The sequence below is a fragment of the Oncorhynchus mykiss genome, unplaced genomic scaffold (assembly GCF_013265735.2).
Source record: "Oncorhynchus mykiss isolate Arlee unplaced genomic scaffold, USDA_OmykA_1.1 un_scaffold_182, whole genome shotgun sequence".
Taxonomy (NCBI): domain Eukaryota; kingdom Metazoa; phylum Chordata; class Actinopteri; order Salmoniformes; family Salmonidae; genus Oncorhynchus; species Oncorhynchus mykiss.
Window position 1 is genome coordinate 678,437 of NW_023493672.1, and position 14,136 is coordinate 692,572.

General features: G+C 45.9%; 1 long non-coding RNA gene across 1 annotated transcript; it reads left to right on the top strand.

Moving 5' to 3' along the window:
- Window positions 1-8,591, top strand: LOC118936626. The gene is made up of 3 exons (XR_005041871.1): window positions 1-732; window positions 6,590-6,849; window positions 6,919-8,591. It is a non-coding gene; the product is annotated as an uncharacterized LOC118936626 (long non-coding RNA).
- Window positions 8,592-14,136: the final 5,545 nt, after the last annotated feature.

The following is a 14,136-nucleotide window of genomic DNA, read 5'->3' on the forward strand; positions in this document are numbered from 1 at the left end:
TTACTATAATGTATGCCGATTGTGTAAAATTGAGCAGCGTGACACCTTGTTTAAGCACAATGGTGTTGAGCAGGGTGACTCACATTACAGTCAAGTCAGTCAAGTGTTCACTCACAGTTGAACACCCACCCCTCGAGCTTTGTGTCAGTCTATGCTTCGTTCCCACAGTTATAGGGCTGGCTGGCTGGCTGAATTACGTAACATGAATTCCTATGGTTGCCACTGGCCGTCTGGAATTCCTCATATGGAAATGCATCTCCTCCTCTCCCACATTTAATGTGTGTTAATGCATTGTCTAAGTTCGACGATAAACGCATTTCAAAAGTACGTTCAAGTCAGCTGGCGTCGAGAGGGAATCGAATGGTATGACTCTTGTCTGTATCTTTCCATTGGTCGCAGCCAGATCTCTGACGCGTTTATTACGCGTGGCCTGGAACGGCACAACTTTGCGTAACAGTAGTCTATGACGTTATATTACCGTGGACTATTATCAGGTGAAGAAGAGTGTGTATTTCCTATGTAATGGATGTTACCATCGGAACGGATCTGAGCGAGATAGAGAGAAAGATGGGTCGGGAGATTCCAGAGAGTCTGTTTCCTTTTGCCCCAGATGGAAGGATGATGAAAGACAATACACATGGTAGAGACGAGTGGGACTGGCCTGGCCATGTCGAAGACATGCCCTCCACCCAGAGTCTGCAGAGCAACATGCGACTCCTAAGACAAGAAATGGTAAGCATTTTATTTCACCTTTATTGTGTCTTAAGTGTCTATCCAAGTCCTGTAGAGTGTTTATCCAAGTCCTGTAGAGTGTCTATCCAAGTCCTGTAGAGTGTCTATCCAAGTCCTGTAGAGTGTCTATCCAAGTCCTGTAGAGTGTTTATCCAAGTCCTGTAGAGTGTTTATCCAAGTCCTGTAGAGTGTCTATCCAAGTCCTGTAGAGTGTTTATCCAAGGCCTGTAGAGTGTTTATCCAAGGCCTGTAGAGTGTCTATCCAAGTCCTGTAGAGTGTTTACTTGTCTATCCAAGTCCTGTAGAGTGTCTATCCAAGTCCTGTAGAGTGTCTATCCAAGTCCTGTAGAGTGTCTATCCAGGTCCTGTAGAGTGTTTATCCAAGTCCTGTAGAGTGTCTATCCAAGTCCTGTAGAGTGTTTATCCAAGTCCTGTAGAGTGTCTATCCAAGTCCTGTAGAGTGTCTATCCAAGTCCTGTAGAGTGTCTATCCAAGTCCTGTAGAGTGTCTATCCAAGTCCTGTAGAGTGTCTATCCAAGTCCTGTAGAGTGTCTATCCAAGTCCTGTAGAGTGTCTATCCAAGTCCTGTAGAGTGTCTATCCAAGTCCTGTAGAGTGTCTATCCAAGTCCTGTAGAGTGTCTATCCAAGTCCTGTAGAGTGTCTATCCAAGTCCTGTAGAGTGTCTATCCAAGTCCTGTAGAGTGTCTATCCAAGTCCTGTAGAGTGTCTATCCAAGTCCTGTAGAGTAGAGTAGTAGAGTGTTTACAGGCTTTATTGTCATAAGAACAAAAACATGTCATGAGGACAGTTGGTTTTAAAGACGTTAATTACTGTCCTCATAATTGTATTATTTTAAATAGTCAAATGTTAGTAAGAAGTTACATTAATGGGCTATAATACCGTTTAGCCTTTACACGTTTAGAGAGAGAAAATAGGCCATTGGAATGGAATAAGTGGGAGGGGAGGAAAATCAGGTGTTAAAATCTGTTCTCGTTCAAGATCACACCTGCCCTAACTCATGTTTGTCCTGTCCTCTCCTAACAACACAGTCACACCTGCCCTAACTCATGTTTGTCCTGTTCTCTCCTAACAACACAGTCACACCTGCCCTAACACCTGTTAGTCCTGTCCTCTCCTAACAACACAGTCACACCTGCCCTAACTCATGTTTGTCCTGTTCTCTCCTAACAACACAGTCACACCTGCCCTAACTCATGTTAGTCCTGTCCTCTCCTAACAACACAGTCACACCTGCCCTAACACCTGTTAGTCCGGTCCTCTCCTAACAACAGTCACACCTGCCCTAACTCATGTTAGTCCTGTCCTCTCCTAACAACACAGTCACACCTGCCCTAACTCATGTTAGTCCTGTCCTCTCCTAACAACACAGTCACACCTGTTAGTCCTGTCCTCTCCTAACAACACAGTCACACCTGCCCTAACTCATGTTAGTCCTGTTCTCTCCTAACAACACAGTCACACCTGCCCTAACTCATGTTAGTCCTGTTCTCTCCTAACAACACAGTCACACCTGCCCTAACTCATGTTAGTCCTGTTCTCTCCTAACAACACAGTCACACCTGCCCTAACACATGTTAGTCCTGTCCTCTCCTAACAACACAGTCACACCTGCCCTAACACCTGTTAGTCCGGTCCTCTCCTAACAACAGTCACACCTGCCCTAACTCATGTTTGTCCTGTTCTCTCCTAACAACACAGTCACACCTGCCCTAACTCATGTTAGTCCTGTCCTCTCCTAACAACAGTCACACCTGCCCTAACTCATGTTAGTCCTGTCCTCTCCTAACAACACAGTCACACCTGCCCTAACTCATGTTAGTCCTGTTCTCTCCTAACAACACAGTCACACCTGCCCTAACTCATGTTTGTCCTGTTCTCTCCTAACAACACAGTCACACCTGCCCTAACTCATGTTAGTCCTGTTCTCTCCTAACAACACAGTCACACCTGCCCTAACTCATGTTAGTCCTGTCCTCTCCTAACAACACAGTCACACCTGCCCTAACTCATGTTAGTCCTGTCCTCTCCTAACAACACAGTCACACCTGCCCTAACTCATGTTAGTCCTGTCCTCTCCTAACAACACAGTCACACCTGCCCTAACTCATGTTAGTCCTGTCCTCTCCTAACAACACAGTCACACCTGCCCTAACTCATGTTAGTCCTGTTCTCTCCTAACAACACAGTCACACCTGCCCTAACTCATGTTAGTCCTGTTCTCTCCTAACAACACAGTCACACCTGCCCTAACTCATGTTAGTCCTGTCCTCTCCTAACAACACAGTCACACCTGCCCTAACTCATGTTAGTCCTGTCCTCTCCTAACAACACAGTCACACCTGCCCTAACTCATGTTAGTCCTGTCCTCTCCTAACAACACAGTCACACCTGCCCTAACTCATGTTAGTCCTGTCCTCTCCTAACAACACAGTCACACCTGTTAGTCCGGTCCTCTCCTAACAACACAGTCACACCTGCCCTAACTCATGTTAGTCCTGTCCTCTCCTAACAACACAGTCACACCTGCCCTAACTCCTGTTAGTCCTGTCCTCTCCTAACAACACAGTCACACCTGTTAGTCCTGTCCTCTCCTAACAACACAGTCACACCTGCCCTAACTCATGTTAGTCCTGTCCTCTCCTAACAACACAGTCACACCTGCCCTAACTCCTGTTAGTCCTGTCCTCTCCTAACAACACAGTCACACCTGTTAGTCCTGTCCTCTCCTAACAACACAGTCACACCTGCCCTAACTCATGTTAGTCCTGTCCTCTCCTAACAACACAGTCACACCTGCCCTAACTCCTGTTAGTCCTGTCCTCTCCTAACAACACAGTCACACCTGTTAGTCCGGTCCTCTCCTAACAACACAGTCACACCTGCCCTAACTCATGTTTGTCCTGTCCTCTCCTAACAACACAGTCACACCTGCCCTAACTCCTGTTAGTCCTGTTCTCTCCTAACAACACAGTCACACCTGTTAGTCCTGTCCTCTCCTAACAACACAGTCACACCTGTTAGTCCTGTCCTCTCCTAACAACACAGTCACACCTGTTAGTCCTGTTCTCTCCTAACAACACAGTCACACCTGCCCTAACTCATGTCATTCCTGTTCTCTCCTAACAACACAGTCACACCTGCCCTAACTCATGTCATTCCTGTTCTCTCCTAACAACACAGTCACACCTGCCCTAACTCATGTCATTCCTGTTCTCTCCTAACAACACAGTCACACCTGCCCTAACTCATGTCATTCCTGTTCTCTCCTAACAACACAGTCACACCTGTTAGTCCTGTTCTCTCCTAACACAGTCACACCTGTTAGTCCTGTCCTCTCCTAACAACACAGTCACACCTGTTAGTCCTGTCCTCTCCTAACAACACAGTCACACCTGCCCTAACTCATGTTTGTCCTGTCCTCTCCTAACAACACAGTCACACCTGCCCTAACTCATGTTTGTCCTGTTCTCTCCTAACAACACAGTCACACCTGTTAGTCCGGTCCTCTCCTAACAACACAGTCACACCTGCCCTAACTCATGTTAGTCCTGTCCTCTCCTAACAACACAGTCACACCTGCCCTAACTCATGTTAGTCCTGTCCTCTCCTAACAACACAGTCACACCTGCCCTAACTCATGTTAGTCCTGTTCTCTCCTAACAACACAGTCACACCTGCCCTAACTCATGTTAGTCCTGTCCTCTCCTAACAACACAGTCACACCTGCCCTAACTCATGTTAGTCCTGTTCTCTCCTAACAACACAGTCACACCTGCCCTAACTCATGTTTGTCCTGTCCTCTCCTAACAACACAGTCACACCTGCCCTAACTCATGTTAGTCCTGTCCTCTCCTAACAACACAGTCACACCTGCCCTAACTCATGTTAGTCCTGTCCTCTCCTAACAACACAGTCACACCTGCCCTAACTCATGTTAGTCCTGTTCTCTCCTAACAACACAGTCACACCTGCCCTAACTCATGTTTGTCCTGTCCTCTCCTAACAACACAGTCACACCTGTTAGTCCGGTCCTCTCCTAACAACACAGTCACACCTGTTAGTCCGGTCCTCTCCTAACAACACAGTCACACCTGCCCTAACTCATGTTAGTCCTGTCCTCTCCTAACAACACAGTCACACCTGTTAGTCCTGTCCTCTCCTAACAACACAGTCACACCTGCCCTAACTCATGTTTGTCCTGTTCTCTCCTAACAACACAGTCACACCTGCCCTAACTCATGTTAGTCCTGTCCTCTCCTAACAACACAGTCACACCTGCCCTAACTCATGTTAGTCCTGTTCTCTCCTAACAACACAGTCACACCTGCCCTAACTCATGTTAGTCCTGTCCTCTCCTAACAACACAGTCACACCTGCCCTAACTCATGTTAGTCCTGTTCTCTCCTAACAACACAGTCACACCTGCCCTAACTCATGTTAGTCCTGTCCTCTCCTAACAACACAGTCACACCTGCCCTAACTCATGTTTGTCCTGTCCTCTCCTAACAACACAGTCACACCTGCCCTAACTCATGTTTGTCCTGTTCTCTCCTAACAACACAGTCACACCTGCCCTAACTCATGTTAGTCCTGTTCTCTCCTAACAACACAGTCACACCTGCCCTAACTCATGTTAGTCCTGTTCTCTCCTAACAACACAGTCACACCTGCCCTAACTCATGTTAGTCCTGTCCTCTCCTAACAACACAGTCACACCTGCCCTAACTCATGTTAGTCCTGTCCTCTCCTAACAACACAGTCACACCTGCCCTAACTCATGTTAGTCCTGTTCTCTCCTAACAACACAGTCACACCTGCCCTAACTCATGTTAGTCCTGTTCTCTCCTAACAACACAGTCACACCTGCCCTAACTCATGTTAGTCCTGTCCTCTCCTAACAACACAGTCACACCTGCCCTAACTCATGTTAGTCCTGTCCTCTCCTAACAACACAGTCACACCTGCCCTAACTCATGTTAGTCCTGTTCTCTCCTAACAACACAGTCACACCTGCCCTAACTCATGTTAGTCCTGTTCTCTCCTAACAACACAGTCACACCTGCCCTAACTCATGTTAGTCCTGTCCTCTCCTAACAACACAGTCACACCTGCCCTAACTCATGTTAGTCCTGTCCTCTCCTAACAACAGTCACACCTGCCCTAACTCATGTTAGTCCTGTTCTCTCCTAACAACACAGTCACACCTGCCCTAACTCATGTTAGTCCTGTTCTCTCCTAACAACACAGTCACACCTGCCCTAACTCATGTTAGTCCTGTTCTCTCCTAACAACACAGTCACACCTGCCCTAACTCATGTTAGTCCTGTCCTCTCCTAACAACACAGTCACACCTGCCCTAACTCATGTTAGTCCTGTTCTCTCCTAACAACACAGTCACACCTGCCCTAACTCATGTTAGTCCTGTTCTCTCCTAACAACACAGTCACACCTGCCCTAACTCATGTTAGTCCTGTTCTCTCCTAACAACACAGTCACACCTGCCCTAACTCATGTTAGTCCTGTTCTCTCCTAACAACACAGTCACACCTGCCCTAACTCATGTTAGTCCTGTTCTCTCCTAACAACACAGTCACACCTGCCCTAACTCATGTTTGTCCTGTCCTCTCCTAACAACACAGTCACACCTGCCCTAACTCATGTTAGTCCTGTTCTCTCCTAACAACACAGTCACACCTGCCCTAACTCATGTTAGTCCTGTTCTCTCCTAACAACACAGTCACACCTGCCCTAACTCATGTTTGTCCTGTTCTCTCCTAACAACACAGTCACACCTGCCCTAACTCATGTTTGTCCTGTCCTCTCCTAACAACGCAGTCACACCTGCGGGGCATGGACGTCCGTCTGATGTGCCAGCTCCTGTCGATCAACGACGGCATCGAGGCGACGCGCTGGGACCTGGAGGTGTAGCTGAGGTTGGGGATGGCAGCGGGTGGCTAGCCAGGAGAGAGCGTCCTGTCTCTCGACCAGGCTACACCCCGACGAAGCAGCGTGTCCAGTCTGCACTAGGGGAGAGATGGGGTTTTGATGTGATGTCTGTGGGGAGTTATCTGGGTAGCTTGGAGGATGACCCAGTGGTGATACCGGTCCTCTCTCGCCCGCTGACCGGGTAGTTGGAGAAGGAGGCTTGGAGGGAAGACCCAGAGGTGATACCGGCCCTCTCTCGCCCGCTGACCGGGTAGTTGGAGAAGGAGGCTTGGAGGGAAAGTTAACCCTGTGTGTGGGTCCTGGAAAACTACTGTGCATATCCAGACTATTATTGCAGACCAGCTCTAACAAACCTGATTCAGCTATACTGGCCTAAAATCAAGGTATGATGATTAGTTAAATCAGGTGTGTTGGGCTGCCTGGAACAAAAGCATGCTCACATTGTAACCTACCTGTACTGTGCCTGTCCAGGAACACTGTATCCTGAGGGTTTGAGAGGACAACGTTAGTGGGAGAGAGTCGAGGAACACTGTATCCTGAGGGTTTGAGGACAACGTTAGTGGGAGAGAGTCCAGGAACACTGTATCCTGAGGGTTTGAGGACAACGTTAGTGGGAGAGAGTCTAGGAACACTGTATCCTGAGGGTTTGAGGACAACGTTAGTGGGTGAGAGTCCAGGAACACTGTATCCTGAGGGTTTGAGAGGACAACGTTAGTGGGAGAGAGTCTAGGAACACTGTATCCTGAGGGTTTGAGAGGACAACGTTAGTGGGAGAGAGTCTAGGAACACTGTATCCTGAGGGTTTGAGGACAACGTTAGTGGGTGAGAGTCCAGGAACACTGTATCCTGAGGGTTTGAGGACAACGGTAGTGGGTGAGAGTCCAGGAACACTGTATCCTGAGGGTTTGAGGACAACGTTAGTGGGTGAGAGTCCAGGAACACTGTATCCTGAGGGTTTGAGAGGACAACGTTAGTGGGAGAGAGTCTAGGAACACTGTATCCTGAGGGTTTGAGAGGACAACGTTAGTGGGAGAGAGTCTAGGAACACTGTATCCTGAGGGTTTGAGGACAACGTTAGTGGGAGAGAGTCCAGGAACACTGTATCCTGAGGGTTTGAGGACAACGTTAGTGGGAGAGAGTCTAGGAACACTGTATCCTGAGGGTTTGAGAGGACAACGTTAGTGGGAGAGAGTCCAGGAACACTGTATCCTGAGGGTTTGAGGACAACGTTAGTGGGAGAGAGTCCAGAAACAGTGTGAGAGCGAAATTACAAGATGATGTTATGATACTGTTGTTGCATCAAATGGTTGTTTTTCTGGAATAGAATAGAGGTTTTTGAACAATCTTATCTGTGGTCTTCTGAGTTGGGTCCTGGGGGAGATAAGGTCTGAGACAGGATGTGTGGGGTAGTGTCTGGAACCTTAGTACGTCCCCTCTGATGTTGCACCTATCCTGGGATACTGTATGACCCAGAGGCTCACTCCCCTCAGTCAGCCCGTCTAGGCGTGTGGTCACGGACATGGGTTTTACTTGAGATGGGGGTATCTGGAGCTGACAATTGATTTATGCCATAGATTGTGTTGCTGTACTATGAGGTACCAGGGACAAGATCTTAGGGGGCTAATTCTGTACAATAAGAACCGTCTTCATAGCAAATGCTATCTGGCTGGGTGATACTCCTTTCTCATGTATCAAGTCTCACCACCTTGTGACCCGTTCCACACATCTGTTGTTTGTCATGTAGACTAAGGGGGTGTATCTTTACTATAAAAAGGTGTCTGTCGGGGCTCTCAACGAGTCATCTAAAGGTGGTTCGTCGACCAGCTTCATTATTGCAATCGTTGTTATTAATACGTTTTGAATAAAGTAAAGATCCTGATTGGTAAATTGACCTTGTCTCTCCTCGTTATTGATTAGAATTTCCACGACAACCACTGTATCAAGAGGGTTTCAGAGGAGAACGTTAGAGGGAGACATTCCACAGTCCTCTGTAGGCATGACACACACACACACAGAAACACACACACATTTAGATTCACATAGATTCACTTCATGAATAACATGGTCTTGTCTACCGGTAGTACCTCTGTCCCCCCCTAGGCATGGGACCTCATAAATTTAACAGAGGGGGAGAGGAATTTGAACCTGGCTCTATCCAATTCCCCTGGATCAGGTTTCTCCCTCTTTCTTAACGAGAGAGAAGAATGAGATCATGTTAACACATCATCCTTTCATCCTCTAGTAACCCACATATGGCCTTTAGATGAATCCATCAACTTTTAAAGGAGAGAGAGGGGGAGAACAGAGAAAGAGGGGGAAGCTAGAAGGGGGAGAAAGTTGGACAGAGAGAGAAAGAGAGTGGGAGAGGGGGGAGAACAGAGAAAGAGGGGGGAGAACAGAGAAAGAGGGGGGAGGAAGTTGGACAGAGAGAGAAAGAGTGGGAGAGGGGAGAACAGAGAAAGAGGGGGGAGAAAGGTGGACAGAGAGAGAAAGAGTGGGAGAGGGGGAGACCAGAGAAAGAGGGGAGAGGAAGTTGGACAGAGAGAGAAAGAGAGTGGGAGAGGGGAGAACAGAGAAAGAGGGGGGAGAAAGGTGGACAGAAAGGGAGAGGGGGAGAACAGAGAAAGCGGGGGAGCTAGAAGGGGGAGAAAGGTGGACAGAGATGGAGAGGGGGTGAGTGAGAGAGAGAGAAATGTATTGTACCATACAATTCCCTCAAGGCATTAAAGATTTAGGGGGTTTACATTTCTAAAATATTTAACAAGAACAAGGTATTCTGTTTCATTTAAAAACTGCATAACATTTTGTAAAAGCTAAATATTTCAGGCCTTCCACCCCCCAAACCTTTAACCATGTGATGTTTAGATCAATGGCAGTGGAGGCTGTTGAGGGGAGGACTGCTCATCATAATGGCTGGAACGGAGTGACATCAAACACATGGTAACCATGGAAACCAATGGGTTTGATTGATTTGATACCATTCCACCATTCTGCCCCAGCCATTACCACGAACCCGTCCTCCCCAATTACGGTAACACCAACCTCCTGTGGTTTAGAGTGTTCCTACTGTACACCAACCTCCTGTGGTTTAGAGTGTTCCTACTGTACACCAACCTCCTGTGGTTTAGAGTGTTCCTACTGTACATAACCTCCTGTGGTTTAGAGTGTTCCTACTGTACACCAACCTCCTGTGGTTTAGAGTGTTCCTACTGTACACCAACCTCCTGTGGTTTAGAGTGTTCCTACTGTACATAACCTCCTGTAGTTTAGAGTGCTCCTACTATACACCAACCTCCTGTGGTTTAGTGTTCCTACTGTACATAACCTCCTGTAGTTTAGAGTGTTCCTACTGTACATAACCTCCTGTGGTTTAGAGTGGTCCTACTGTACATAACCTCCTGTAGTTTAGTGTGTTCCTACTGTACATAACCTCCTGTAGTTTAGTGTTCCTACTGTACATAACCTCATGTGGTTTAGTGTTCCTACTGTACATAACCTCCTGTAGTTTAGAGTGCTCCTACTATACACCAACCTCCTGTGGTTTAGAGTGTTCCTACTGTACACCAACCTCCTGTGGTTTAGAGTGTTCCTACTGTACACCAACCTCCTGTAGTTTAGTGTTCCTACTGTATGTAACCTCCTGTAGTTTAGTGTTCCTACTGTACATAACCTCCTGTAGTTTAGAGTGTTCCTACTGTACATAACCTCCTGTGGTTTAGTGTTCCTACTGTACATAAACTCCTGTGGTTTAGTGTTCCTACTGTACATAACCTCCTGTAGTTTAGTGTTCATACTGTACATAACCTCCTGTAGTTTAGAGTGTTCCTACTGTACATAACCTCCTGTGGTTTAGTGTCCCTACTGTACATAACCTCCTGTAGTTTAGTGTTCATACTGTACATAACCTCCAGTAGTTTAGAGTGTTCCTACTGTACATAACCTCCTGTAGTTTAGTGCTCCTACTGTACATAACCTCCTATAGTTTAGTGTTCATACTGTACATAACCTCCTGTAGTTTAGTGTTCCTACTGTATGTAACCTCCTGTAGTTTAGTGTTCATACTGTACATATATCCACTTGTAGTTTAGAGTGTTCCTACTGTACATAACCTCCTGTGGTTTAGAGTGTTCCTACTGTACACCAACCTCCTGTAGTTTAGTGTTCCTACTGTACATAACCTCCTGTAGTTTAGTGTTCCTCCTGTACATAACCTCCTGTAGTTTAGAGTGGTCCTACTGTACATAACCTCCTGTAGTTTAGTGTTCATACTGTACATAACCTCCTGTGGTTTAGAGTGTTCCTACTGTACATAACCTCCTGTGGTTTAGTGTTCCTACTGTACATAACCTCCTGTAGTTTAGTGTTCATACTGTACATAACCTCCTGTAGTTTAGTGTTCCTACTGTACATAACCTGTGGTTTAGTGTCCCTACTGTACATAACCTCCTGTGGTTTAGTGTCCCTACTGTACATAACCTCCTGTAGTTTAGTGTGTTCCTACTGTACATAACCTCCTGTAGTTTAGTGTTCATACTGTACATAACCTCCTGTAGTTTAGAGTGTTCCTACTGTACATAACCTCCTGTAGTTTAGTGCTCCTACTGTACATAACCTCCTATAGTTTAGTGTTCATACTGTACATAACCTCCTGTAGGTAAGAGTGTTCCTACTGTACATAACCTCCTGTAGTTTAGAGTGTTCCTACTGTACACCAACCTCCTGTGGTTTAGAGTGTTCCTACTGTACACCAACCTCCTGTAGTTTAGTGTTCCTACTGTATGTAACCTCCTGTAGTTTAGTGTTCCTACTGTACATAACCTCCTGTAGTTTAGAGTGTTCCTACTGTACATAACCTCCTGTGGTTTAGTGTTCCTACTGTACATAACCTCCTGTGGTTTAGTGTTCCTACTGTACATAACCTCCTGTAGTTTAGTGTTCATACTGTACATAACCTCCTGTAGTTTAGAGTGTTCCTACTGTACATAACCTCCTGTGGTTTAGTGTCCCTACTGTACATAACCTCCTGTAGTTTAGTGTTCATACTGTACATAACCTCCTGTAGTTTAGAGTGTTCCTACTGTACATAACCTCCTGTAGTTTAGTGCTCCTACTGTACATAACCTCCTATAGTTTAGTGTTCATACTGTACATAACCTCCTGTAGTTTAGTGTTCATACTGTACATATATCCACTTGTAGTTTAGAGTGTTCCTACTGTACATAACCTCCTGTGGTTTAGAGTGTTCCTACTGTACACCAACCTCCTGTAGTTTAGTGTTCCTACTGTACATAACCTCCTGTAGTTTAGTGTTCCTACTGTACATAACCTCCTGTAGTTTAGAGTGTTCCTACTGTACATAACCTCCTGTAGTTTAGTGTTCATACTGTACATAACCTCCTGTGGTTTAGAGTGTTCCTACTGTACATAACCTCCTGTGGTTTAGTGTTCCTACTGTACATAACCTCCTGTAGTTTAGTGTTCATACTGTACATAACCTCCTGTAGTTTAGAGTGTTCCTACTGTACATAACCTGTGGTTTAGTGTCCCTACTGTACATAACCTCCTGTGGTTTAGTGTCCCTACTGTACATAACCTCCTGTAGTTTAGTGTGTTCCTACTGTACATAACCTCCTGTAGTTTAGTGTTCATACTGTACATAACCTCCTGTAGTTTAGAGTGTTCCTACTGTACATAACCTCCTGTAGTTTAGTGCTCCTACTGTACATAACCTCCTATAGTTTAGTGTTCATACTGTACATAACCTCCTGTAGTTTAGAGTGTTCCTACTGTACATAACCTCCTGTAGTTTAGTGTGTTCCTACTGTACATAACCTCCTGTAGTTTAGTGTTCATACTGTACATAACCTCCTGTAGTTTAGTGTTCCTACTGTCCCTCACCTCCTGTGAACATGTTTTCTGTGAGCAGTGTGTTTAATTGGTAATGCAGTCCCTCAAAAGGCCAAGGGTGCGTCCCAAATTAAACCCCATTCCCTACATACAGCTCCTTCAGAAAGGATTCCACCATCAGGACCGTAGTTAACCAGCCCATCCCATTCATTCACACATTATGGGATGTGTCCCAAATGAAACCCTATTCCCTACATCAACCATCAGGACCGTAGTTAACCAGGCCATCCCATTCATTCACACATTATGGGTTGTGCAGTGAGCTGATAGCTCCAGTCTGCTGTGAGATACAGAGCCTTCAGAGAGTATTCATACCTCTTTGATTTATTCCACATTTTGTTGTGTTACAGCCTGAATTCAAAATGGATTATTTTTTTTAAAAAATATCTCACCCATCTACACGCAATACCGCATAATAACAAAAGGAAACATGTTTTTAGAAATTATTGCAAATGTATTGAACGTGAAATTCAGAAATATCTCATTTACATAAGTAGTCACACCCCTTTTGTTTTGACGCTCCAAACGGAGCTCAGCTACTTCCTGTTTCCTTTCATCATCCTTGACATGTCACTACAATTTGATTGGAGTCCACCTGTGGCCAATTCAATTGTTTGGACGTGATTTAGAAAGAAACACACCTGTCTATATAAGGTTCCACAGTTGACAGTGCATGTCAGAAACTATACCATGAAATCCAAGGAACTGTCCATAGATATCTGAGATAGAATTTTGATGAGGCATATATCTGGGGAAGGGTATAAAACCATTGCTAAAGTGTTGAACATTTCCAAGAGCACAATGGTCTCCATCATTGGGATATTGAAAAAAAAATATGGAACTACCCAGACTCTGCCTAGAGCTGACTGTGCTACTAGACTAAGCAACGGGGCAAGAAGGACCTTCAGGGAGGTGACCAAGAACTCAATGACCATTCTGACAGAAATACAGAGTTCCTTGGGTGAGATGGGAGAACCTGCCAGAAGGACAACAGTCTCTACAGCACTTCACCAATCTGGGCTTCATGGGAGAATGGCCAGATGGAAGCCACTCCTGAAAAGGCACATGACAGCACGCCTAGAGATGGCATGAAGACACATGAAAGACTGAGAGAATAAGGCAAAATATTCTGTGTTCTAATGAGACAAACATGTTAATCGTTGGCCTGAAATGCAAAGCGCTATGTCCGCAGAAAACCAGGCACGGGTCATCACCCTTAAAACACCATCCCCACCGTGAAGCATGGTGGTGGCGGCAGCATCATGTTATGGGGATGCTGTTCAGCAACAGGGACTGGTAAGGATAGAGGGAACAACGAATGGAGCCAAATACAGGCAAATCCTTGATGAGAACCTGCTTCAGAGTTTCAAACGATCTTAGACTGGGGGGGGGGGATTTTACGTCCCAACTGGACAATCACCCCAAGCATACAGCCAAAGCAACGCCGGAATGGTTTGTGTAGCCTGCCACTTCGCGGCTGAGCCGTTGTTGCTCCTAGACGTTTCCACTTCACAGTAACAGCACTTACA